This window comes from Tachyglossus aculeatus, chromosome 16 (assembly GCF_015852505.1).
Source record: "Tachyglossus aculeatus isolate mTacAcu1 chromosome 16, mTacAcu1.pri, whole genome shotgun sequence".
NCBI classification, from domain to species: Eukaryota; Metazoa; Chordata; class Mammalia; order Monotremata; family Tachyglossidae; genus Tachyglossus; species Tachyglossus aculeatus.
Window position 1 is genome coordinate 15,893,614 of NC_052081.1, and position 25,286 is coordinate 15,918,899.

The following is a 25,286-nucleotide window of genomic DNA, read 5'->3' on the forward strand; positions in this document are numbered from 1 at the left end:
CTGATTAGCTTGTATCCACCCCAGCACTTAGTACAGTGTCTGGCACAGAGTAAGCACTTTAAAATATCACTCTATTATTATTATTATTAGAGAAGCAGTTTTGTTTAGTGGTTAGAGTCCGGACTTGGGAGTCAGAGGTCATGGGTTCTAATCCCAGCTCTGCCACTTGTCTGCTGTGTGACCTTGGGCAAGTCACTTAACTTTTCTGGCCTCAGTTCCCTCATCTGTAAAATTGGGTATAAGACTGTGAGCCCCACGTGGGACAAACTGATTACCTTGTATCTACCCCAGTGCTTAGAACAGTGCTTGGTACATAGTAAGCGCTTAACAAATACCATCATTAATATTATTATATTATTAGCATCATTAGTTTGAAGCTCTGTGGTGGGCAGGGGATGCTTTTACCAACTGTTACATTGTACTCTCCCAAGTGTTCAGTACAGTGCTCTGCACACAGTAAGCGCTCAATAAGTATGACTGATCGCAGCCAGATACCTGCTGCAGTACTCAAATGTTAGGCTGGATCTGGCTACTAATCTAGAGTAAGATCAGTGTTACTCAGCACTCCACCAACTAGCAGATTCCAGGGGCCACTGGTCTAATATGTCCCGAATCCCACCATCTTAGCTGATAGCTGCTTTAGGGGAAAAGCCTCTGGGTAGCATCCCATTCTTCCGGAGACTTTATCCTAAAAAGGCAAATTTCATTTGTGCTATGAATCATAATAATTGTAACATTTGTTATGTGTTTACTATGTGTCAAACACTGTTCTAAGCCTTGGGGAAGGCACTAGATGATCAGGTCCAATTCAATCCCTGTTCCACAGACGGTTCACAATTTAAGTAGAAGGGAGAATAGGTATTGACACCCCATTTTACAGATGATGTAACAGAGCACTTGAGTACATAAATGCTGAAAGAGTTAGTATTCTACTTTTCCTTTTTAAGGTTTTTTTTAAGTGATTAGTATTTGCCGGGCACTGGGGTAGATAGATACAAGGATGTCAGGTTGGACGCAGTCCCTGTCTGGTCTGGGGCTCACGACCTTAATCCTCAGTTTAGAGATGAGGTAACTGAGACATTGGAAAGTTAAGTGACTTGCTCAACACGGTAGACATGGTGGAGCTGGGGTTACAATCCCAGTCCTTTGACTTTCAAGCCCCTGCTCTTTCAACTGAGCCACACTTCTCCTCTTGTACTCTGCCCGATCTGTGAGAATTGAGGTTTGGTGATTAACAGGGCCAGATCATGAAACTCTGGGAATGATACTTTGATAGACAGGGGGAACAACAGTTGGGAAAACCTCCTGGGTTGAGAAATGAGGAATATATCTGGGTTTTGATTTTAATTTCTTAAACATTATTTTTATTTTATTTTCAAAATGAGATGTGGCAATAAAATGACACTCAATCAGCTCTTCCTCTCGCCAATTATTCTTGCTTCTCTCCCACTACAACAAAGCCCATCTGCTTTACTACTCAAATGCCAAGCTATTCGCTGTGCCTCATTGTCTCATCTCTTTAGCTGTGACTTCTTGTTCCCATTCTCCAGCCTCCTTCAAAGGGAAGCAGCATGTCCAGGTGGAAAGAACCCAGGACTGGAAGTCAGGAAATTTCCAATCTCGGTTCTGCCACTTGTTTGCTGTTTAACTTTGGGCAAGAAACCGACAGTGCATGGGTTTCTTCATCTGTAAAAATCTTAGTTCTCTCTATGCCTAGTTCATGAGTCCTGTGCGAAATAGAAACTGCCTGATATGATTGTTTAAATCCTAGACGATCAGGTCCAATTCAAACCCTGTTTTACAAAGGTTTCACAATTTAAGTAGAAGGGAGAATAGGTACCTACTCCCCAATTTTACAGATAATGTAACAGAGCACTTGAGTACTTCATCATCATCATCAATCGTATTTATTGAGCGCTTACTATGTGCAAAGCACTGTACTAAGCGCTTGGGAATGCTAAGAGGGTGAGTATTCTATTCTTTTCTACTAGTGCTTAGGAATAGTAGAATATTCTATTCTACTGGTGCTTAGTGTTTGGCTCATAAGAGCTAAACAAATACCACTAACATTATTATTATTAATTCCTGGGTGACCTCCACACTTTCCAATTGCCAGAAGTAGCACGGCCTAATGGAAGGAATATAATAATAATAATGGCATTTATTAAGCACTTAATATGTGCAAAGCACTGTTTTAAGTGCTGGGGAGTTTACAAGTTGATCAGATTGTCCCATGTGGGGCTCACAGTCTTAATCCCCATTTTACAGATGAAGTAACTGAGGCACAGAGAAGTTAAGTGACTTGCCCAAAGTCACGCAGCTGATAAGTGATGGAGCCGGGATTTGAACCGATGACCTCTGACTCCAAAGTCTGTGCTCTTTCCACTGAGCCATGCTGAATATCTACCTGAAAGTCAGAGGACCTGGGTTCTAAATCTGTAGCTACCCCATCGGCAAAATGAGGATTAATAATAATAATAATGGCATTTATTAAGCGCTTACTATGTGCAAAGCACTGTTCTAAGCTCTGGGGAGGTTACAAGGTGATCAAATTGTCCCACGGGGGCTCACAGTCTTAATCCCCATTTTACAGATGAGGTAACAGGCACAGAGAAGTTAAGTGACTTGCCCAAAGTCACGCAGCTGACAAATGGCAGAGCCGGGATTTGAGCCGATGACCTCTGACTCCAAAGTCCATGCTCTTTCCACTGAGCCACGCTGAATATCTACCTGAATGCCAGAGGACCTGGGTTTTAAATCTGCAGCTACCCCATCAGCAAAATGAGGATTAAGACGGTGAACGTATGTGGGACATAGATTGTATTCAACCTGATTACCTTGTATCTACTCCAGCACTTAGTAGAGCTCCTGGCACAAAGTAAGTGATTTTTAAAATGATATTTGCTAGGCACTTATTGTGTGCCAGGCAATATGCTAAATACTGGGGTAGATATAAGCTAATCACATTGGATCCAATCCATGTCCCACTTGGGGCTCACAATCTTAATCCCCATTTTACAGATGAGGTAACTGCGGGACAGAGAAGTGAAGTGACATGCCCAAAGTTACACAGCAGACAAGTGGCAGAGCTGGGATTAGAACCCAAGTGCTTCTAACTCCCAGACCTGTGATCTAATCACTAGATGATTCTGGTTCTCAGTGTTTGGCTCAGAAGAGTTTAACAAATACCACTATCATTATTAATAATAATTTCTGGGAGACCACTACCCTCTCCAAATGTCAGAAGCAACATGGTCTAGTGGAAAAAACAGAGTCCTGAGGGTCTTTAAGCTCATTATATAAGAAGACACTTTCTCTGCTCTAGCATGGCTTAAACCGCTGATTTACAACTTTTGTAGTTAACTTGGGGCTATACTCAAGCAATGGTGTAGGCAATCAAAATCAAAGAGCAACAGAGTAAGGCACAGCGATATGTAATTTCATTTAGTTTGTTCAACATAAAAACCTAAGAAATTGGCAAAGAAACGCAGTGACTATTACCCGTCTCCCCTCCACCTCATGTCCATGAAATAGGCGAACATAAGAATTTAATGTCTTTAGATTACTTTGGTGCTTCATTGCAAACATGAGTAAGCTAACCATTTTAGGAAAGAATTGTGAGCATCCAGCAGCTTCATAAACTCATGCATAGATCTGCGTTTAGTAGGTTTATTTCTTTGACTTCTGCCTGATTTCAAAATGGGATGGAAAAAGCAAATAGATAAGCATATGCTGAAATCATCATTTTTGTAGTGTCATATTCACTTGGTCTTATTAAAAGTAAGCATACAAAGCAACATTTCAATTTACTTCGATGTCACCCTTGAACCTAAATTTCAACTATTTGGAGTCATCCTGAAAATTACTGAAATCATATAGTCATCAACAGAGCAAAACAAACTTTTATTTAGGTGTTTGTTCTGTCTCCTTCTTGTCCTTACTGGACAATCTCACAGCTCCCAAAATATGCCTAGCAGTTAATAAAAACTGATGCTTCATTGACTGCTAAAAAAAAGTTCTATATAAGGGAAGCAGTGTGGCCTATGATAATAATAGAATTGTGAATGAGCCCTGTTAAACACTCACTATATGCCCAGCACTGCACTAAGTGCGGGATGAGAGGCAAGATAACCAGGTTGGGCATATTATTGTTTTGCACAGGGCTCAACAGTCCAATTAGGAGGGAAAGTAGACTTAGTGGAAAGTGCATGAGTGTTGGAATCAGAGGAACCTGTGTTCTATCTCAGCTCTGTTATTTATGCTTATATTCTACACTGTTCTTTTTTTTTAAGGAGAATAGTAAAAGCAAAGCACTATACTTAACACATGGGAGGGAATCAATAAATGGTATTTACTGACTGCTTATTATGTGCCAAGCACAGTGCTAAAGCACTTTGGAGAGTACAATACATACAACAGAGTCGGTAGACATACCTCCTGCCCATATGGGAACATTAAAATAAATTCAATATATGTAGGTAAGTGCTCTGGGATGAATATTAAGTGTTTAAAGAGTTTAAATCCAAGTGCAAAGAGGATGCAGAAGAGAAAGGCAGTAGGAGAGATAAGGGCTTAGTCAAGGAAGGACTCTTGGAGGAGATATGATGTTTAAGCATCTTATTAATTTTAATAAGGAGGGATGAGTGGTGTTTGGGTTAAATCATACCCAATTCTTCCATCTTATCTGTAAACTAGAAAAAAATATATAGAAGGAAAGTCATGAATAAAGACAGGTTGGGTTGTCTTTGCAGAGGGAATATTGAGAAAATGGAAAAAAATGAACAAATATTGATACCCAGAAATGCAAAAATGAAAGAAAAATCAGAAAGTATAAATGATAGTTATGTTAAATCTGGAATCAGGGAATGATAATAAAAAAAATTAATTCCGGGGTAAACTTTTAGACTGAGTTAGAATGAAATCAAATGCACAAGAGTTTGAGAATTATTCAATTTTTTAAGGAAAGGATCAGCAGGTGGACCAATTCTCCTCTAATTAAATTCAGAAACTAGAAAATAATTCAAATACCCCTTTAAAAAGGCATCAAAATCCATGAAATCAAAATTTTTATTCCAGATATACTCGGGGAAATGGTAGTTAATGGCAGGGACAGTGGCTTTTCTGTATTGGATGTTTCCAAACACTTAATACAGAACTTTTTACATCATAGACAATGTTATTGAATGAATAATTAGTTTTGCTTTTTTTTTTAAATTTCCTCCCAGAGTATTCATCTTTGCACAACTGAAGCAATGATGCCAAATGGCTTAAAAGTGCTATGGAACATTGCAAGAGAGAGATGAATTGTTGTGAAAGAAAATCAAATCCATTTAAGAAATTCAACTCTCATATTTAGTGACTTTCTAGTATAAGTAAATTCTAGATCATCCTCCCTAGTGATAAACTTCTTTACGAAGACACTGATCTTTTTTTCCTTTTTTGAAACTCTTCCCTATAAAAACAGAAATTCAATTTATGGGTTTATTGTGTTACATATCATAAAATTTTCCACAGTTATTGCTTAACGATGACACATTCGCATCACGATTTAGGAATGGCATTTCAAAATCCTGAGGGAAAATTTCATGGGAATCACACTTTTTCTCTCCCACTAGATAACAAAATATCTGGCATGAAACAGATTGGGTCTGGATTTCTTTATAACGTGCTTCTGTCAAATTTTGAATAGATACACTGCATTTTAAACTATATCTTGTCAGGGTTCTTTTGGCACCAATTTAGTGGTTAGAATCAGACAGGATAAGTTTAACCCTTATTATTCTCTCAGACTGTGATATTGAATTTTAACTTCTGGCTCTGTGATTCTTTTTCTGTGGTCTAAATTTGGCATAGCCTAAAAGGTACACAGCACTTAGTACAGTACCTGGCACATAGTAAGTGCTTAAAAAATACCACAATTATTCTGAATTATTCTTACTAGGTAGGAGCTATTCATGACACAGAAAAAAATAAAAAGAAATAAAGTTAAAATTCCTCTGTATTGTCTACTCAACCATGTTTATCAATCACAGATGCTCCACTTTAAATATGTTAATAGAAGCAGCATGTAATAATACATTATGGATGATGACTAAAGGAGAATACAACAGAATAAACTAACTCAGCTGCCTGTGTCATTTCTCTAAAACATCATTCTGCACCTATTACCCCTCTCCTCAAAAACCTCCTTTGCTTACCCATTCCTCTTCTCATCAAACAGAAATTACTTAGCACTGGCTTCAAGTCATTTCATCAGCCCACTTCTTCTCACATATTAGTTCTCTTGTCCCGCTACAACTCATCTCCTCCCAGGCTAAACCTTTCACTGTGCCTTTTTAATAATAATAATAATGATGATGATGATGGCATTTGTTAAGCACTCACTAGTTGTGAAGCACTGTTCTAAGCTCTGGAGGGGATCAAAGGTGATCATGTGGGGCTCACAGTCTTCATCCCCATTTTAAAGATGAGGTAACAGAGGCACAGAGAAGTGAAGTGACTAGCCCAAGGTTACACAGCAGGCATGTGGCAGAGCCGGGATTAGAACCCATGACCTCTGACTCCCAAGCCCGAGGTCTTTCCACTGAGCCACGCTGCTTTTTCAACTCTCCCAGTGGATTCCATTCCTCCTGTCTAGAACTCCCTCCTCTTTAAATCTGCAGAACAATGCTCTCCTCACCTTCAAAGCTCTCCTGTATTCCCATCTCCTCTAGGAGGCATTCCCTTTAATTTTCTTCTCACCAGGTCATATCTTCTCAACTATCACCTCAGCTGTTATGCACCTAGAGCTCCCTGTAGCACATTTGATCATACTGATTTATGTTCTCTATTTTTTCAGCACCTATTTATCAATCCATCTTCACATTCTCTCTTTCCTTCTATTTGTCAATTATTAGACATCTGTTCCGTGGTTGGACTGTAAGCACCTTTACCTCTCTCATACTCTCCCAAGTTCTTAGAACATAAACACAGCAGGTGCTAACTTTGAAAATAGTTTCTCCAAATCACTCTGGCTGGTAAAATTAAATTCAACAAACTCCATTTCTATTGACATTACTGTCATTCAACAAAGTCACACAACCTGATTTCTCTGTTATCACTACTGGATGTCCAGCCAACACCTAAAACTAAGCATGTCCAGAACTGAACTCCTTACCTTCCCACCCAAAACCTGTCCTTCCCCATCACTGAAGACAATACCGCTATCCTCCTTATCTCATAAGCCCATAACTTGGGCATCGTCCTTGACTCTTCTCCCTCATTCCACCCACATATTCAGTCTGTCACCAAATCCTATCAGTTCCACCTTCACAACTTTGCTAAAATCCTCCCTTTCCTCTCCAACCAAACCGCTACTATGCAGATCCAAGCCTTTATTCTACCAACAAAGACTTCAAAATGACCTTTTAAAATCAATTCACCCTAACTCCAATCAATAGATCAATTGAAGTACCAATTCTACTACTATAGTAGATAGAATGATACTATTGTATCTACCCCCTTGCTGACCTCCCAGCATCTGTGTCTTCCTACTCTGGTCCATAGTTCATTCTGCTGACTGGATCATTTTTCTAAAAAAAAAAACCATGTTCAGTAGTCCTTGTCTCTCCATTCCTCAAAAACTTCCAGTGGCTGTCCATCCATGTCTGCATCAAACAGAAACTCCTTATCTTTGGATTTAAAGCACTCAATCAGATCATCCCACTGATATCTCCTACTACAGCCCAGCCCACACACTTCACTCCTCTAATGTCAATTTATTGGGCCCTGATCTCATCTATCTTGCCACAGACCCCCTTTTCACATCCTCCTCCTAGCCTGGAACTCCCTCCCCATTCATATATGCCAGATAACCACTTTCCCCAGCTTCTAAACTTTATTGAAGTCACATCTCCCCCAAGAGGTCTTCCCCAATTAAACCGTCTCTTCCCCAGAACTGTCTCATTTCTGTCATCTATGCACTTGGATCTAGTGATCTGTGATATCCTCCTCCCCCTCAAACCCGCAGCATTATGTACATATTTTAAAATTATATTATAAATTCTTAATGCCTGTCTAGTCCCTAGACTGTAAGCTCCTTGTGAGCAGCAAAGATGTTAGCTAACTCTTGTATTGAACTTTCCCAAATGCTAAGTACAGTGCTCAACAATAAGTGCTCAATAAATACCACTGATTAATTATAATACCATTACCTTCTAGTCCTCCTATTGATATATTGAATTATGAAGGGACCCCCTCCCCTAAAGCCCTCTCCCCAGGGCAAAGTTAACAATAACCACAAAACAAAAGGGACTTGGAAAAAGTGGGTCGCATCCCTATTGCCTGATTTTCTTCAGGACCATATCTTTTTGTCTTCCAACACCTGATTTCGTGCAGATCCTCGGTGCTGATTTCATTCCCTTAGCTGTAGTCTATTAAATAAAAAAGGGTTTCTGTTTTGTTTTTTTAGAAAATATTCTCGGTCCTTGCCAAAGATTGCTTCATTTTCACTTGATTTTCATTATTATAGGGAGTTTATGGAGAGCCCATTCCCATTACTGACAGTTATATGACAAGTTTTAGGTGTTTGTTTTAATTATTATATCGAATATCTTAACTTTTGTTTGGAAAAAAAAAATAAATGAGCCTTGGAGGAAACTCTGAGATACCAGTGGAAAAGCTCCATTTAACACATCCTTTTTTTTAATATCACAATAACTCAGGGTCCATTAAACATCCTATGAATTTTGTTATTGATTTCTTTCAGACATCTTGCCCTTGCTTTAGGCTATTTTTATTATTAATATGATACTCCCTCTTTCTTCAGAAGTGTGTTCATTTTTATTAGGTTTGTTTATGAGAGCTTGTACCTCAGAATGCATTTCAACATCCTCAATCTTTGCTCAAGTCAATTCTCATTTTAATGCACACTTGCTATTGTCTCCTGGGCCATCAGGAATTCTAAGTGATCTGGCTGTAGCTTACTAAGCAAAAAAGGTTTAAAATGTAGTTACAGTTGAAACTGTGGGAGTCCAATACCTACATTGATTTCCAGATTTTCTGGCAGCAAGAAGACAAAAGAATTAATAAAATCATGAGTCAAAAAAATACAGAAATTTGAAATCCTTTTCATTCCCCATCTTATCTTCCTCCTCTGGCTTTTCTCTGTATAGTATAGTATATTTAGTATAGTAGAGAAGCAGTGTGGCTCAGTGGAAAGAGCCAGGGCTTGGGAGTCAGAGGTCATGGGTTCGAATCCTGTTCCACCACCTGCCAATTGTTTGACCTTGGGCAAGCAACTTAACTTCTATGTGTCTCAGTTACATCATCTGTAAAATGGGGAGTAAGACTGTGAGCCCCAAGTGGGACAACCTAATCACCTTGTATTCCTCTCAGCGTTTAGAACAGTGCTTTGCACATAGTAAGTGCCTAACAAATACCACCATTATTATTATTATTATTATATTGAATCAAACTTCCTGCCTTTCACAATCTTGTAATAACAGAGTACAAGATGTATGATCATACATGTATGATTTGTAAAATAGTCAAAAACAATAACCTTCAGTGATCAATAAAGATTCTCAAAAAATAATTTCTAGTGGGAGTTTAGTTTTAGGGCTAAGTGAACAACATAAATTGATAACTTTATCCTTGGGGCCTACTGATAAGATGAAAGTTGAAAGCAAAAAGTAATTTAGATGACACGAAGTCAAGGAACAGGTGTGTGGAGACAACTTTACCGTCTTGATCAGACCTATATTTTCTTCCTACTTAAAATGAAGACAGTGGGTGATCAATATTTAGTGAAACCTAAACATAATCTTACCATGAATTCTCTGTCTTTCTGAGAGAGTAACAATCACATGACCAGCACTGTCAAGCTTGGCAAGTGAAATTCTTGGCCTGCCGCCCTGCTGTCGTGCCATGCAAAAGAAAATTCAATACTACAAGTGTTATTGATTTCCCAGCCCTGGTCCTTTATAAAATCTGAGCTCGTAAAAGGAATTCTTTCTGAAGTTGTTATTCAACATTAGTGGAGAGCCAGCAGCATGCTTGGCACTGAACAAATTATGGGCACTGTCTAAATTTGGTCTCAGTAGAATTTGTATTTCCTAAGTATCGTATAATTTGAAGCAGCAAAGTATGCATTCTGTTACTTGAGATCAGCTTTTTTAAATGGAGTCTCTGAAGGGCATGAACACATAATAAAGTTGCAAATGTTAATGTCATAATTTAAAAGGTGAAAAATATTTCAGTCAGTTCTCCCCTAATGCTTATCATCATAAAGTTTTTTTGGACAGAACAATGTTGAGGAATTAGGTAACGTTCTTCAGGCAACTTGAGTCTGAATAGATTGGTATATTGTTTCAGGAATTACACAGAGCTTAACTGCTCTGTTCCTTGGTTTTTCTCATCTGTTAAATGGAGATGAAATACCTGTTCTCCCTCTCCTTTAGACCTTGAGACCCATGTGGGGCAGGATTTGTGATTTAGCCGATTGTCTTCTACATATGCCAGTGCTTAGTACAGTGCAGGAACATAGTAAGCACTTAAATTCTAATATTATTATTATCATATGTCAGTTCTTCAGGAATGTAGCTCCTCCTTTTCTGGGAAATAGGTTAAATATCATTTTGTTTTTATCATGAATGACTATTTTTGAGGTAGAAAATCCATCCTTTATGAGTTGTAAAACTGGAATTTACAAACTGAAATTTCCCAATCCAAAACAATGTCTGCATGTTAGAGAAGCAGTGGCTTTCAATTTTGAAGACTAAATGAAATGAAATATTTTCAACTAGGCTGACCTCATTTTAATTACTTTAAACCATAAATTCCCAGTTGCTTTGCCACTCACCTAGAAGAGAACAAAACACTATTTTTTGGATCCTTCTGGGGCACAGAACACTCAATTGATCAATGACATTTATTAAGTAGTTACTGTGTGCAGACCACTGTACTAATCACTTGGGGGAGTAAAATACAATAGAGTTGCAGAAAGTATCCCTGCCCTCAAGGAACTAACAATCTAGTGGGAATATAGAACTTAAAGAAGTAAAAATACATTTGATGTCAAGGCTCCTACTATTAAAATATATTGCTTTATTTAATCTTTCAAATATGTGTAGATATGCATTTATTAATATAGAATTCAATGAACCATATCATTGTATGGGAGAAATATTTTCTTGGAGATGGTTTAAACATTTTTAGAGATGTTAACTCTCAGGTCTCTCTCGTAACTTAATATGCTGGATCGGTAATCTATTTAATGAAATCTCCTGTTCTGAAAAGTCAAACCAGCACAATTTGGGACAGCAAAAACTCTGATGTTCAAATAGAAGTAATGTTCTTTTTACCTCCATATGTTTAACACCTCTACATTTTCTCTTTCCTCATGGGAAAAGTAGCTGAGAAATTGAGTTAGTAACAAAAGACCTTTCTGTTGAGAATTACAAAGCATTGGCCTTTTTGAGGCCTGCCCATTTTCATGCTTTGAAAAGAAAGCCGTTTTTATGCAATTCTCCTGAGGGACAAAAGTTCTCTCAGGGTTGTGGAAAGTGAGATTGAAACCCGCAACCATACTTTGAGGATTTCATTGTTTCCTTTGCACATTTTAATCAGAAGTGGGAACATCCCCTTCTTATGATATTTTCTGCTCTCCAGCCCAAATCCAACCTAAAAGCACTGGCCAAGCTCCCTATTTTAAGACCTTTATTCAGTCTGTAGGCCTGAACTCACTTTCTGTATTCATAAACCTGTTGGTTTTTAATGAGTTTTGTTCTTAAAAACCTCTGAAGATCAAGCCAATTTGCCAACAGTCAAAGCTACCTGAAAATATCAACTAGGCCATTCTAAAAATCAAAAGTCTTGCAATTATGAATTGTCTGAGTCAAAATTCTCCACTATTCGGGTATTTGAAATCCTACAGCTTAATGCTATCAAGTGTCACAGATTTATTTTAATTTTTGGAATTTCATGAATATGTATGACAGAGTATTAACTGTGGTACTAACTAAAATCTATGAAAAAATATTGGGATCTTTATTTTTCTACCTTTCTTTGTCTATCCTTTCCACTTTGGTGTCCTTACCCAATTCCTTTATCCCCCGGCTGGCCCATATCCATAACTGGACTTTATGTCTTTTGTCCCTTGACTTATTCAGTTCTCAACTATCTTTCCCAATCTTCTCTTCCCTCAAGTGAACATTCTACCAGGTTTGTCGCACTGTGCTCTCCCAAGTGCATAGTACAGAGTTCTGCACACAATAAGTGCTCAATAAATTGAGAAGCAGCGTGGCTCAGTGGAAAAGAGCCCAGGCTTTGGAGTCAGAGGTCATGGGTTCAAATCCCAGCTCCACCACTTGTCAGCTGTGTGACTTTGGGCAAGTCACTTGACTTCTCTGGGCCTCAGTTACCTCATCTGTAAAATGGGGATGAAGACTGTGAGCCCCCCATGGGACAACCTGATCACCTTGTAACCTCCCCAGCACTTAGAAAAGTGCTTTGCACATAGTAAGTACTTAATAAATGCCATTATTATTATTATTATAAATACCACTGATTGATCATGTAATATGCAGTATGATGAGGGAAAACAGAATTATAGATTCCTGGATTATGTGGCTTTCCATCCTTTAACTTCATGTCCTCTCCTCTTTTTTTTCATTTAAGACCTTTCTTCTTTTCCTTTTATCTAACCCCAGATATCTTATCTCCTTCCATCATTCTTCCCTCTTCTATTCTCCTTCCTCAACCTCAGCTTCTCCCTGAGTCTTCTGAGGAGGTTTTTTTTTTAAATTCATTCAATCGTATTGAGTGCTTACTGTGTGCAGAGCACTGTACTAAGCGCTAGGGAAGTACAAGTTGGCAACATATAGAGACGATCCCTACCAAACAGCGGGAAATCACACTTCCTTCTTCATGCCATCATTTCCATCTTCTTCTAAGATTGAAAGGGAGGTGAGGTCACCTCTTCGTAAGGCTCCCAAATCAATTAGTCCCTCCCTGTGAACACTACTGAATAGAAGTTTTGTCTCCCCTCTTTGAGGATATTTCCCATTTGTCAAGCCACAAGAAACGTTATACCTATACAGGTAAGAAACTGTAGATGGAGATTCCAAGTGCTTAAAATGAAGAGTACCAAAGGCCCTCTAGACTATTTATGACAGCAATTTGGGGCTCTGGGAAATTCACTGATTATTAGCATGATACCACAGCCTGACTAAAAGGATTTAATTTTAGAATCTTCCTCATTCTCAAAGAAAATAGACAACATGTTTTTTGAAGAAGTGCCATAAAGGCCATACTAGGGTGGAGTCTCAGTAGTTGAAGTAGCACAGCCTTAGGGCAAAAAAAATACAGGACTGGGAGTCAGGATACCTGGGTTCTAATCTTGGTTCCACCATTTGTTGTTGTGTGACCTTCAGCAAGACATTGAATTTCTCTACCTCCCTGTAAAAATTGGGCTGACACCTGTTTTTCCCTAATTTAGACTGTGAACCCCACCTGGGACAGGGACTCTGTATCTGCTCAGTTTATATTGTATCTTCCCTAGTCCTTGGCACAGTTAGCTTTTGTTATTTTAATGGTATGTATTAAACACTTACTATGTGCCAGGCACTGTACTAAGCATTGTGGTAGATATGACCTCATGAGGTTGGATATAGTCCCTGTCCCACATGGGGTTCACAGTTTTAATCTCAATTTTACAGATGAGGTTAACAGAAATAGGGATAAGCATAATTATTAAATTCATAATTGAAGAGACTTTACTTTTTAATGGTATTTTTGTGCCTTTTAAGCAGCAGAGTAAAAAAACTGGTGGTGTTCCTCCTATTGGAGGGGAGCGAGTTTTTCTCAGGAGAAGCACAATCACATATACAGAGAACACATAAAAAAAAAGGATTAGTATGAAGTGGAAGAGAATGGCTGGGGGTTTAAATAAGAAAATAAGTCAAATGTGATGGAGACAGATATATTATCATTGAGCTAGTCATCATTCTCCAAAAACAATATCTCTATGTAAGAAAAGATAGAAAAGTTGTGAAAATTTCAGAATAAGATAATAATTTTATGGTTATTATATTCACAATTTTACAATGAAATTACAAAAGAATGGTGGAAAAATGATAAATCTGTCCTTGAATTTTGAACTTCAACTTATTGTTTCAACTCTCTAAATAATAAAGTTAGGATTGATCGCTAGACAGACACCTGAAGAGAAAAATAAAGTAATGGATAATACTTTTTGTTCCATTTGTTTCTGATTATAAAGCTATTTGATTTTATCTGTTCAATGGACAAATCTAAAAAACAACATGCACAAAAGCCTAAACTGATTTTGGTTGGATTGAAAAATCTCATCAATTATCTTGCTTGGAATGTCTGGAAGAAACTGATTTTAAGAGTGCTCAGTGAGGGACCTATGTGATTCAAACCTCAAATTCTTATGAAGTAGGTTTGTTTTCAATGAATATCTGAAAAATCATTAATATGAATGGGGAGGATATTATCTTGATTCTAACCATAGCCTAGCTCTTGTTTTGTTCACTAATGTACCAAAGTGTTTTAAATTTTTATTTAAATTGATAAGGTCAGTGGAGTTACTAAAAGCTTTAAAAAGGGTGGGACTATAAAGCAAGGGCGCTTCATCCCACAGAGAAATTTGAAATGTGAACAGCAAACTTAAGCTTTTCTAATAATTCATCTGTTGAGAAAATTTAATGAGTTCCAGGAAAACAATGAAAGTGTATAGAATGGCTTTATGCATTACTTTATTGATTCTGTTAAAAAGACTTATAATCTATCAAAAGTTTTGTAAGGAGCTCTAAAAATGGAGTTCAATTTTTTTCAAGAAGACATGCTAACATATAGAATGCTAATCATAAAAATAACAATAATGGTAAATTAATGGTATTTGTTAAGCATTTATGTGCCAAATACTATATTGTGCTTGGGTAAATAGTTGATATTCAAGTTAGACACAGTCCCCATCCCAGATAGGGATCATGGCCTAAGTAGAAGGGAGGCAGGTGTGGAATCCCTATTTTACAAATGAGGAAACTGAGGCACAGATAAGTTATGTTGTGTCTGAAATCACACAGTAGATTAGCGGCAGAGCCCGGATTAAAACCCAGGTCATTTGACCCCCAGACCACTGCTTTGTTCAAAAGGCGACTCTGTTTCTCATGTTCAGCTATTATATGTACTGTATATACTGTCACATCATCTATCCTTTGAATTACTGAACAGTATGCTAACTATTTGGCAGAACTCAATCAATCAATGGTGTTGATTGAGCATGGACCAGCAACCTGCTTCTCAAATAGGAATGTCAAATTATTTAAAACCACTGGCCTTTAAAATAGAAAGCCTACCTTGCAGTTCAGATAGAAACCTCTTAGTTTCTTTCCTTTAGAGGTGGCATTATGTTTTTTCTTTCAGAACTATTCAAAATAAATTAAATAAATTATTTTATTTTCCAAATTTTGCCAGCAATCTTTCCTTTTAACACATGAGAGTGAATTATTTCTCCCTAATGAAAAATAGTTCCAGAAATACTTCTCTGAATAAGGCCATCTCTCATAAGAGGAAATAGCTCTGATTCAGGAGTATATCAAAGTTAAGGACAAATGAGAAATAACTTTTTTCCCCCAAGCACATGAGAATTAACAGATTACTAAAAGACTTTAATGTAGTTAGATAATGAATAAAAAAAATGAAGGAAAAACTTGGTAAATCTAAGGCATCAAGGATATTTCAAGAGGCTTAATTGCTGATCTTCTCAAAGAATATCCAAACCCCACTGTGATAAACACTGAAAATATTCACTGGAATTTCATAGAGACAAGTTCAATAATGATAACTGCGTTTTTTGCTAAGTGCCTATTACTTGCCAAGTACCGTACTAAACACTGGGGTAGATTCAATATATTCAGATCAGAGCCCCTATTCCATAATGGGGCTCAAAGTGCAAGGAAGAGGAAGAACAGGTATTCTAAATCCCGGCTCTGCCGCTTGTCTGCTGTGTGACCTTGGGCAAATAACAACCTCTCTGTGCCTTAGTTACCTCATCTGGAAAATAGGGATTAAGACTGTGAGCCCCACATGGGACAACCTGATTACCTTGTATCTACCCCAGTGCTTCGAACAGTGCTTGGAGCATAGTAAGTGCTTAATAAATACTATTTTATTATTATTATTATTATTATAATCCCCATTTTACAGATGAGAAAACTGAGGCACAGAGAATCAAAGGACTTGCTAAAAGTCACCCAGCAGTCAACTGATAGAAACAGGGTCAGGACCTAGTTTCAAGGCAAAGAAGGTCAAATTGCTCGGATGTTTGACTCGGGAGCTGGTTATTCTGTTGAAAGCTGATTAGCGGAGAAAGCGATGTTAAAGGAAAAACGTCAAACCCTGTTCAACAGAGCTCTTCAACATCCAGTGGAAAGATGATGAAATAATTTCAGGGAACATGATGCACAGAATCAATATATCAATCAGTACAACTCAATGTTAATGTGTAGAATAAACCTCTATAAAGGAAACTCGGAGCTTAGTTTTCCAGCCAGCTGTTGGTCTTTCATTTCCCCACGCACATCCTAAACCAATCTAATCTCCTATGACAGACTGACAAGTCCTGGTAGCTCAACAGGAACTGATAGATGTAATCTATCTTGATTTCTGGAAGGTTTTTGATTATGTCCTCCATGACTTGTTCATCAATAAACTGGGAAAATGTGATTTAGACCACATAGCTCTTAGGTGATGGGTAATTGGTTGACATGTACTCCGAGTTATCAGTGGTTTAGAAAGGCAGCTGATAATGGAATTGAACCTAGTTAAGTGGTGTTCTGAAGGTGCACATCAGAATCCTGGTCTCAGTGTTATTTAACATTTTAATCCGTGACCTAAATAGGTCACTTAAAAGCAGGCTTATTCACTTCACTAGGCGTCATTAAAATTGTTGATGGAGAGATTCAAATTCAAAGTGACTATGGTAATTTGAAAAATGTGTAGAATGATATTCAATAAGGCCAAGTATATGAGAACACCTAGGAAAAACTCCACAAATAAAATGGAAAATGACTGTCGTTAACAGCATTTTTTGAGTTCCTATTTTATTTAGAACTCTGTTCCAGGGACTTGGTATGATAGAGAGCAGACATGGTTTCTGACCCCAAGAAGGTCACTGAAGGGCAGTGAAGAAGAGTGGAAATGAGTTGGAAACACGCGACAAGTAAGCAGGAGGAGCTTCATGGCCTCATGGATACAGCACAGGCCTAGGAGTTAGAAGCTCATGGGTTTTAATCCTGGCTCTGCCACTTGTCTGCTGTGTGACCTTGGGCAAGTCACTTCCCTTCTCTGGGCCTCAGTTACCTCATCTGTAAAATGGGGATTACGACTGTGAGCCCAATGTGGGACAGGGACCTGTGTCTGACCCGGTTTGCTTGTATTCCCCCCTCAGCACTTAGTACAGTGCCTGGCACATAGTAAGCGCTTAGATGCCACAATTATTATTAAAAGAATAAGAGCATAGAAACTGGTAATAAAAGCAACAGTAATTATTGGACATGCCAAGCAGTCACCATACAATCAGACATAGGTGTTGTTGTCCCACCTGGGGATCTCAGACTGAGGGGGAAGAGAGAATGGATACTTAGTTCCCATTTTACAGTTGAAAAAACTGAGGATAGATAAGTTAAGAGACTTGATACAGGTTACACAGGAGCTGGGGCTAATAATAGGCATATTTGTTAAGTGCAGTGAAGCTCGGTGGAAAGAGCCCGGGCTTTGGAGTCAGAGGTCATGGGTTCAAATCCCAGCTCCACTACTTGTCAGCTGTGTGACTTTGGGCAAGTCACTTCACTTCTCTGGGCCTCAGTTCCCTCATCTGTAAAAAAAAAAATGGGGATGAAGATTGTGAGTCCCCCGTGGGACAACCTCATCACCTTGTAGCCTCCCCAGTGCTTAGAACAGTGCTTTGCATATAGTAAGTGCTTAATAAATTCTATTATTATTATAAGGGCTTACAATGTGCCAAGCACAGTACTTTTCAATGGGGTAAATACAAGGCAATCAGGTTGGACAAAGTCCTTGTCCCACATGGGGCTCACAGTCTAAGTAGGAGGGAGTAGGATTTAACCCCCAAGTTACAGATGAGGAAACTGAGGCACAGAGAAGTGACTTGCTAAATTCACACAGCAGGCAAGTGGCAGTCTCCTGTCCTCTTTTCCGTTAGGCCATGTTGCCTTTAACCAAAGTAGCCATTATATGAATGGACAGCTATCCACTTGAGTATAGAGGTGGCTGATTAAATGACACACTGAGGAAGATGGGGATTAATTAACAAATATCCCTTTGGGAGGGTTAATGAGGAAAAATGATTAGTTCATTGATCTGAGGTTCTGGTAGGTCATCTATGTGGTCATGTCTCAGTGACAGGGTGTAATACAAGATTATAGAAGCAGCATGGCTCAGTGGAAAGCTTGGGAGCCAGAGATCATGAGTTCTAATCCTGGCTATACCACATGTCTGTTGTTTGACCTTGGACAAGTCACTTAACTTCTCTGAGCCTCAGTTACCTCATCTGTAAAATGGGGATTAAGACTGTGAGCCCCACGTGGGACAACCTGATCATCTTGTATCCCCCCCAGTGCTTGGAACAGTGCTTTGCACATAGTAAACACTTAACAAATGCCATCATTATTATTATTATAAATCAGGCGAGATGACCGATCTGATTAGACTGTGAGCTTGTTGTGGGCAGGGGGTGCATCTACCAAGTCTGTTAAATTGTATTCTCCCAAGTGCTTAGTACAGTGCTCTGTACACAGTAAGTGAGCAATGAATGATTGACTAGTAAGATACATTCGGAGTTGTCAGTGTAGAGATGGTAGATGAAACAAGTGGATAAATTCTCTGAGAGAATGACTGTGGAGTTAAAATAGGAAAGAAACAGCATGGCCTAATGGAAGGACCACAGTCCTGGGAGTCAAAGGGATTCTAATCCCTACTCTACCACATGTCTGCTGTGTGACCTTGGGCAAGTCATTTAATTTTCTGTGCCTCAGTTTCCTCATCTGGAAAATGGGGATTAAGACTGAGTCCCTTGTGAGACATAGACTGTGTCTAACCCAATTAGCTCATATCCATCCTAGTGCTTAACACAGCACTTAGTACCACAAAAAATGAAAAGATTCAGAACTGTCACAAGGCTCTCAGTTGAAGAAGATATGATGAAGAGGAAGCAAAGGAGATATTAGAGAGATCGGAAGAATGATGATAGCATTTCCAATCTAGAATCATAGATGAATCTCAGTGCTGTCTTCAGGAAAAACCAATCAAAATGAGAGTGGTTTGAGTAACACTGCTTCTGCCCTCATCTGTGCCAGCTGGGTTTCCAAGTTCAAGGAGCCATGCTGTGGAGGCAAGGGAGGCCTTACATGACTCAAGAGGCTTATTTTACATGGAGGATCCATTTACAGACAAAATGACTGCAGAATAGTACCAGTTCTATACTGTAGAACCATAATCCAGCACATTATTGCCTTGAGAGATCCTGTGGTGTTTGTGGCCCCCATTAACCAGGCAATTTTCCAGGATACCTGATGCAAGACCAGAGACATTTTTAGGAAAATCAAGTGGTCAGCAGTGCACAGGGGACCATGAACAAAATATGATTTAGTTGTGAAGAATAGTCATATAAGACAGAGCATTTAAGAATTAGGAGATCAATTGTCCAGTTAGATCCAACACCATTTATATCCACCTTGGCTTTCCATAATTGGCCTGGAGATTTTTCTTCGAGGTAGAGCCACAAAGACGGTTAAAAATTAGAAACTAAAACCCCAAGGAAAATGCTGAAAGGACTTGGATTTTCACTTTGGGATGGGGGAAAAAATCATTTTCTAAATAAACTGTCAAACGCTGAACTGTTTATGGGCCGGAACAGATGTATACGTGAGCCAATTGACTTGAATGAGTTAATACAAACCCTAAAATGCCTTACCCATTCAGGGAGAGATTGACTCTCCCTTTTATCAATTGTATTTGAATGCTTACTGAGTGCAGAGTGCTACATTAAGTACTCTATTCCTGTCTTTATGGAGCTTACAATCTAGTTTGTACTTCGAAAGTATGATTGTGGTGTTTCTGGACAACCTTTCTGGTGCTGGAATTAGTCATTTTAGTACACATATTTTTTCACTGAACTTCGTTGGAAAGGATTTACTTATTTTCTAGACCTACTCTTAAAATTAATAGGATTAGAACAATCCACCAGTTCTTGTATTTTTTAAAAAAAACCAAAAACACCTTTCTCCCCCATAACAGGAACATATTAATTATATTATTGTGTGTGAATTTACCAGTTGTACTGTGTGGCTTGGAACTTTAGAAATATCTATGAATTTGCAAACCAGCAAAATTTAAGAAGAATTTTACTTAGGGAATTACAAATGAGAATTCATGAAATCCCCCATTTAATTTGGCAAAATGAAAACCAGAAATTTATCATTGCTTTACTTCACAGAACTGCACACCCAGAGTGATAAATTTGCTTATGTTACTCTGCGTTTTGCAGCACTGCAAGGCCAGCACAGCTAAGCCTGATGCAGCCAATCTTCCTTTTGAAGTCTAATCCATCTTTATATCAAAAATAGTTAACTTGAAAAGGGAAATTTCATGGAATGAGCATGACAGCATTTTGGCATTTAGTTCTACTTTTGCTGTTTTTGTTTTATGAGGAAGATGGCCTTTTTCAATGTTTTTACTTAATTAACCACATGATGACATGATCCAACATCTGTTACCCGATGTCAATTTGACTCTACTTTGACCTTCTGGCATGCCTCTACTAAGGAAAACATCCAGACTTGGGTTAATGAAATGGTCATTAGAAGTTGTCATATATTTATAAACACATCTATGTATGCCTGCTCTGTGACCCTGGGGAAGTCATTTCTCTCTACCTAGTTTCTTCATCTGTAAAATGGGGATAAAATATCTGTTCTCCTAACCCTTCAAACTCGGTCCCCTGAGGAGCATGGACTGCTACTGACCTGATTGTATTTTAACTATTAATGCTTGGCTCACAGCAGGTGTTAAACAAATACCACAATATTATACTGTTGGACAATAGAGAACCCTGTGGAAGAGGGTCAATAATTCGATATATCCCATCACCATTACTAGGAAAGCAAATCAAGTACATATTCTTTTCCATTCATAAGGGCCTCAAATGTGAACTTGATTGAATTCTTGCTTTTAAGTGGGCTTTATTTTCTCAAAATAATCTTGAGGTGCCCCTTGTCCTACCCACAGTCTTGATGGGTGCCTGATAGGCTGTGTTCCAGGGAAGTGTCTGTACACTGTTCGTTTCATAACTTGGAGCTGAGAGAGCACTAAAACCCTCAATCAATTCTGTGACTTGACAGTTCAGAATTTCATGCAGTTGCACCGTGTTTGTCTCATTCTTGAAATTGTTCTATCCATTATTCCTTCTTTTTTTGAATTAATAAACATTACCCATAAAAATCAACAATTTATAAATCTTCCTAAAGTAAAATAAATAAGGAACTTGGCATTTTCTAAGACACACATTTTAACAACCGAGTGTTTAACTGTGAACTTTGCTTGAATGGAGAATGACTACCTTGTGCTTTAAAATTAAAATTGCTCTTGGTTTTTACCAAAGGTTGGAAAAGTAGGCTGTTTTTTAAAGATAAAAGTACTAAGTGCAATGCTGTGTAAACAGTACGTCCTCGATAAATACCACCGGTTGAAGTCATTTAAGATGAAATTAGTACATTTCCAAAATATTGAAAGTACATTTCCAACACTAAGCTAGTCTGTGCTACATTTCAGCTGAGAGCAGATTTATAAAACATTATTTCATTCTGTCTTCTAGAAAATTAAAACAGTACCATTTTGGTATCTTTTTCCACCAAAACATTTCACAAACATGTTTGTTCTTAGAACATTTTGAACAGAGAGAAACTGGTCACTAGCAAGTATGTCTATGTGCTTTTTCAGAAGACTGTAAGCTCATCTCTAGACTGGGCAAGGAATGTGTGTTTGTTATATTGAACTCTCCCAAGCACCTAGTACAGTGCTCTGCACACAATAAGCAGTCAACAAATATGACTGAATGAACAAATGAAAGAAACACTCCTGGAGGACACAATTATAATGCCATCCTGCTTCAAGGAATGAGATAGGATACCCTGACACTATAAGCATGCCAATTGTCATCTCTCTAGAGTAACTAGGAAGTGGATGTGGCTATCTGCCCTACAGTAGTGAAGCCCCTGGGCTACTTAGAAGTAGCACAGTCCAGTCGCAAGAGCAGGGGCTTGGGAGAGAGAGGACATGGATTCTAATTCCAGATCCCCCACCTCTGTGCTGAGTGACCTTGGGCAAGTGACTTCAACCTCTATGCTTCAGTTACCTCGTCTGTAAAATGTGCATTAATATAATAATGGTATTTGTTAAGCACTTACTATGTGTCCAGCACTGTTCTGAACACTGGGTAGATACAAGGCTATCAGGTTGTCCCACTTGGGGCTCATAGTCTTAATCCCCATTTTACAGATGAGGTAACTGAGGCACCGAGAACTTGAGTGACTTGCCCAAAGTCACAGAGCTAACAAGTGGTGGAGCTGGGATTAGAACCCACGTCTTCTGATTCCCAAGCCCATGCCCTTTCCACTAAGTCACACTGCTTGAAGATTGACTGGCTTGACTGTGAGTCCCACGTGGGACAACCTGATTTGCTTATATCTGATTTGCTTTGAACAGTGCTTGGCATATAGTAAGCACTTAAATACCATAATTATTACTATTATTATTTACTGTAACAACAGCCAGGCAGTATTGCTATGGAAAATTACCAGGAAGAAAGCATTGCAACCCTTGGTTAAAGAGGTTAGATGTGACCCTATTCATACAATATGGAGATTTGACTTCATCTCTATAGCTCAGGAAAGTGGGTTCTGTGGAAGCTCACAGTGATAGGTTTTCAGGAGCTACGACAGGACCAGAATCCAGTTCTCTGATTCAAGGTCCAGATATTTTTTTTAAAAAATTCAGCTATTCCAGCTGTTATTTCATTTTGATAAAATCATCAGTTGTTTGAGAGCTCTTCATGTGAGAGGCTATTCCAGTGAATCTCATTGTACTTTAAAGGTGACCTTTCACAAAGACTCTCTTTTCCTGAGGTGACTGCCTTGCCTAAGGTCACTTGGTTCGTCAGTAGAGAACCCAGCCATTGTTCCTGATTTTCAAAGCATCCTGTGCCCATTCCATAAATAATTCTATTTTCACCGTTTGAATATATGAAACAGCTAGATGAACCAGAAACATTAAATGCATCAGCACAATTTGCAACTTTGAATTTTTTCTTCTCGGAGAGTGAGGACTTTTTTGTATTTTAACTTAAGAAAACACACAATTTGGTGTTGTGGGAATTCTTTTGTGTCTTTCTGCTTTTATGAGCACAAATGAGTGTGCTGGTTTATATGCTATACCATTTAGAGTTCCTATGTAATCCTTGCCGTCTTTTCACATAAAACGCCTGACTTACTTGTATGTTCCTTTCTGCTTTGTTGAGGAAATAAAACTGCCACTGGACGTCTCAGAGGAATCCCTGAAAGTGGATATTTTAGCCTTCCCTTCATCACAGCATTTTCTGTAGCATAAAACAGATGTGTTTATAGTTACAGGACTATTCTTGTAAAAAAAAAAGAAATAAAACTTCTAAAATTCACACATTAAGTCTGGAAAAATGCGAGAGGCTGAATGTCAGTGTGGCTTAGTGAAGGGCCAAGGGCCTAGGAGTTAGAAGGACCCGAGTTCTAATTCTTGCTCCACCACATGTCCACTGGGTGACTGTGGGCAAGTCACTTAACTTCTCTGGGCCTTAGTTATCTCACCTGTAAAATGGGGAATAAGAGTGTGAGCCCCCTGTGGGATGGGGACTGTGTCCAATCTGATTAACTTCTATCTACCCCAGTGCCTCCCCTCTCAGGTGTCACCTGGAGAGTTTCCTGCACACTAACAGCCTCGGCTACAGGAGGGAGAGTCAAGCAGAGGCCTACCCATTCCATTCCTAGCTGAGAGAGTGACTAGTGAGTGGAAGGCAATCTGCTACAAGTAAAAAATCACCCATGCTGTGCATCGGCAGCATGGGAGAGAGTCGAGGGAGCTTGTACTTCCCAAGCGCTTAGTACAGTGCTCTGCACACAGTAAGCACTCAATAAATACGATTGATGATGATGATGATGAGGGAGGAGCCTCAAGTTTACTGCGCAGAAGGAGGCAATGGTAAACCACTTCCAGATTTTTACCAAGAAAATTCTATGGATACACTACCAGAAAGATTGCTGATGGAGGTGGGGAATTAAGGGAGAAATGTGTCCATAGAGCTGCTATGGGTAGGAAATGACAGTTTAAGACAAGGTGAGACAAGATCTCAGTGCTTAGAACAGTGTTTGACACATAACCGCTTAACAAGTACCATAATCATTAATGATTGGAACAATATTCATTAACTGGCATGTCCTTTTTTTAGTTCAGAAGGTGAGTTTTAGGGTCATTATGTTCATCTCTCTGAGGATAACTGACCATACAAGCTGTGTTAAAAGCAAGTTGAGTCTTACAAGCCATGGTAAGAAAAACAATCTATAATGGGATCCTGAAAACTACTCTAACTGAAAAATGAAGGATAGGGAATTGTAACAAACACCTGGAACAAAACAGGAAATCTTGTAACTATTGAATATACCCTGATGGTGAGAATGATTTATTCCACATACTCTCCATCACCTCAATAAAGAGCTCATTGACTTTAATTTATGGAGAGAAGCAGAATGGTCTGGGGAAACATCACAGGTCGAAGTCCTCTGACTGCCATTTGCTGGCTTTGTGATCTTGGGCAAACCACTTAACTTCTTTGTGATTCAGTTCTCCTGTTCTCCCTCCTACTCAGACTATAAGTCCCATGGAGGGCAGGAACTTTGCCCTACTTATCTTGTATCTACCCCACCCCAGCAGTTAGAACAGTGTTTGACACATAGAAAGTGAATAACAAATACCATAAAAAAAGACACCACAACCAGAGAATGGAAATACACATTTTCTACAAGAGAGGGCTCTGAAGATATTTTGGATGTCCTGAAGAATGTCCTTTGCTACATGATCAGTAGATTTCATACTGGAAATGAGAGGTTAGTTTTGAAATGTAATTATAAATGCATAAATTAAGTATGCAAAGCAATATGCCTTGAACACCCACTGGG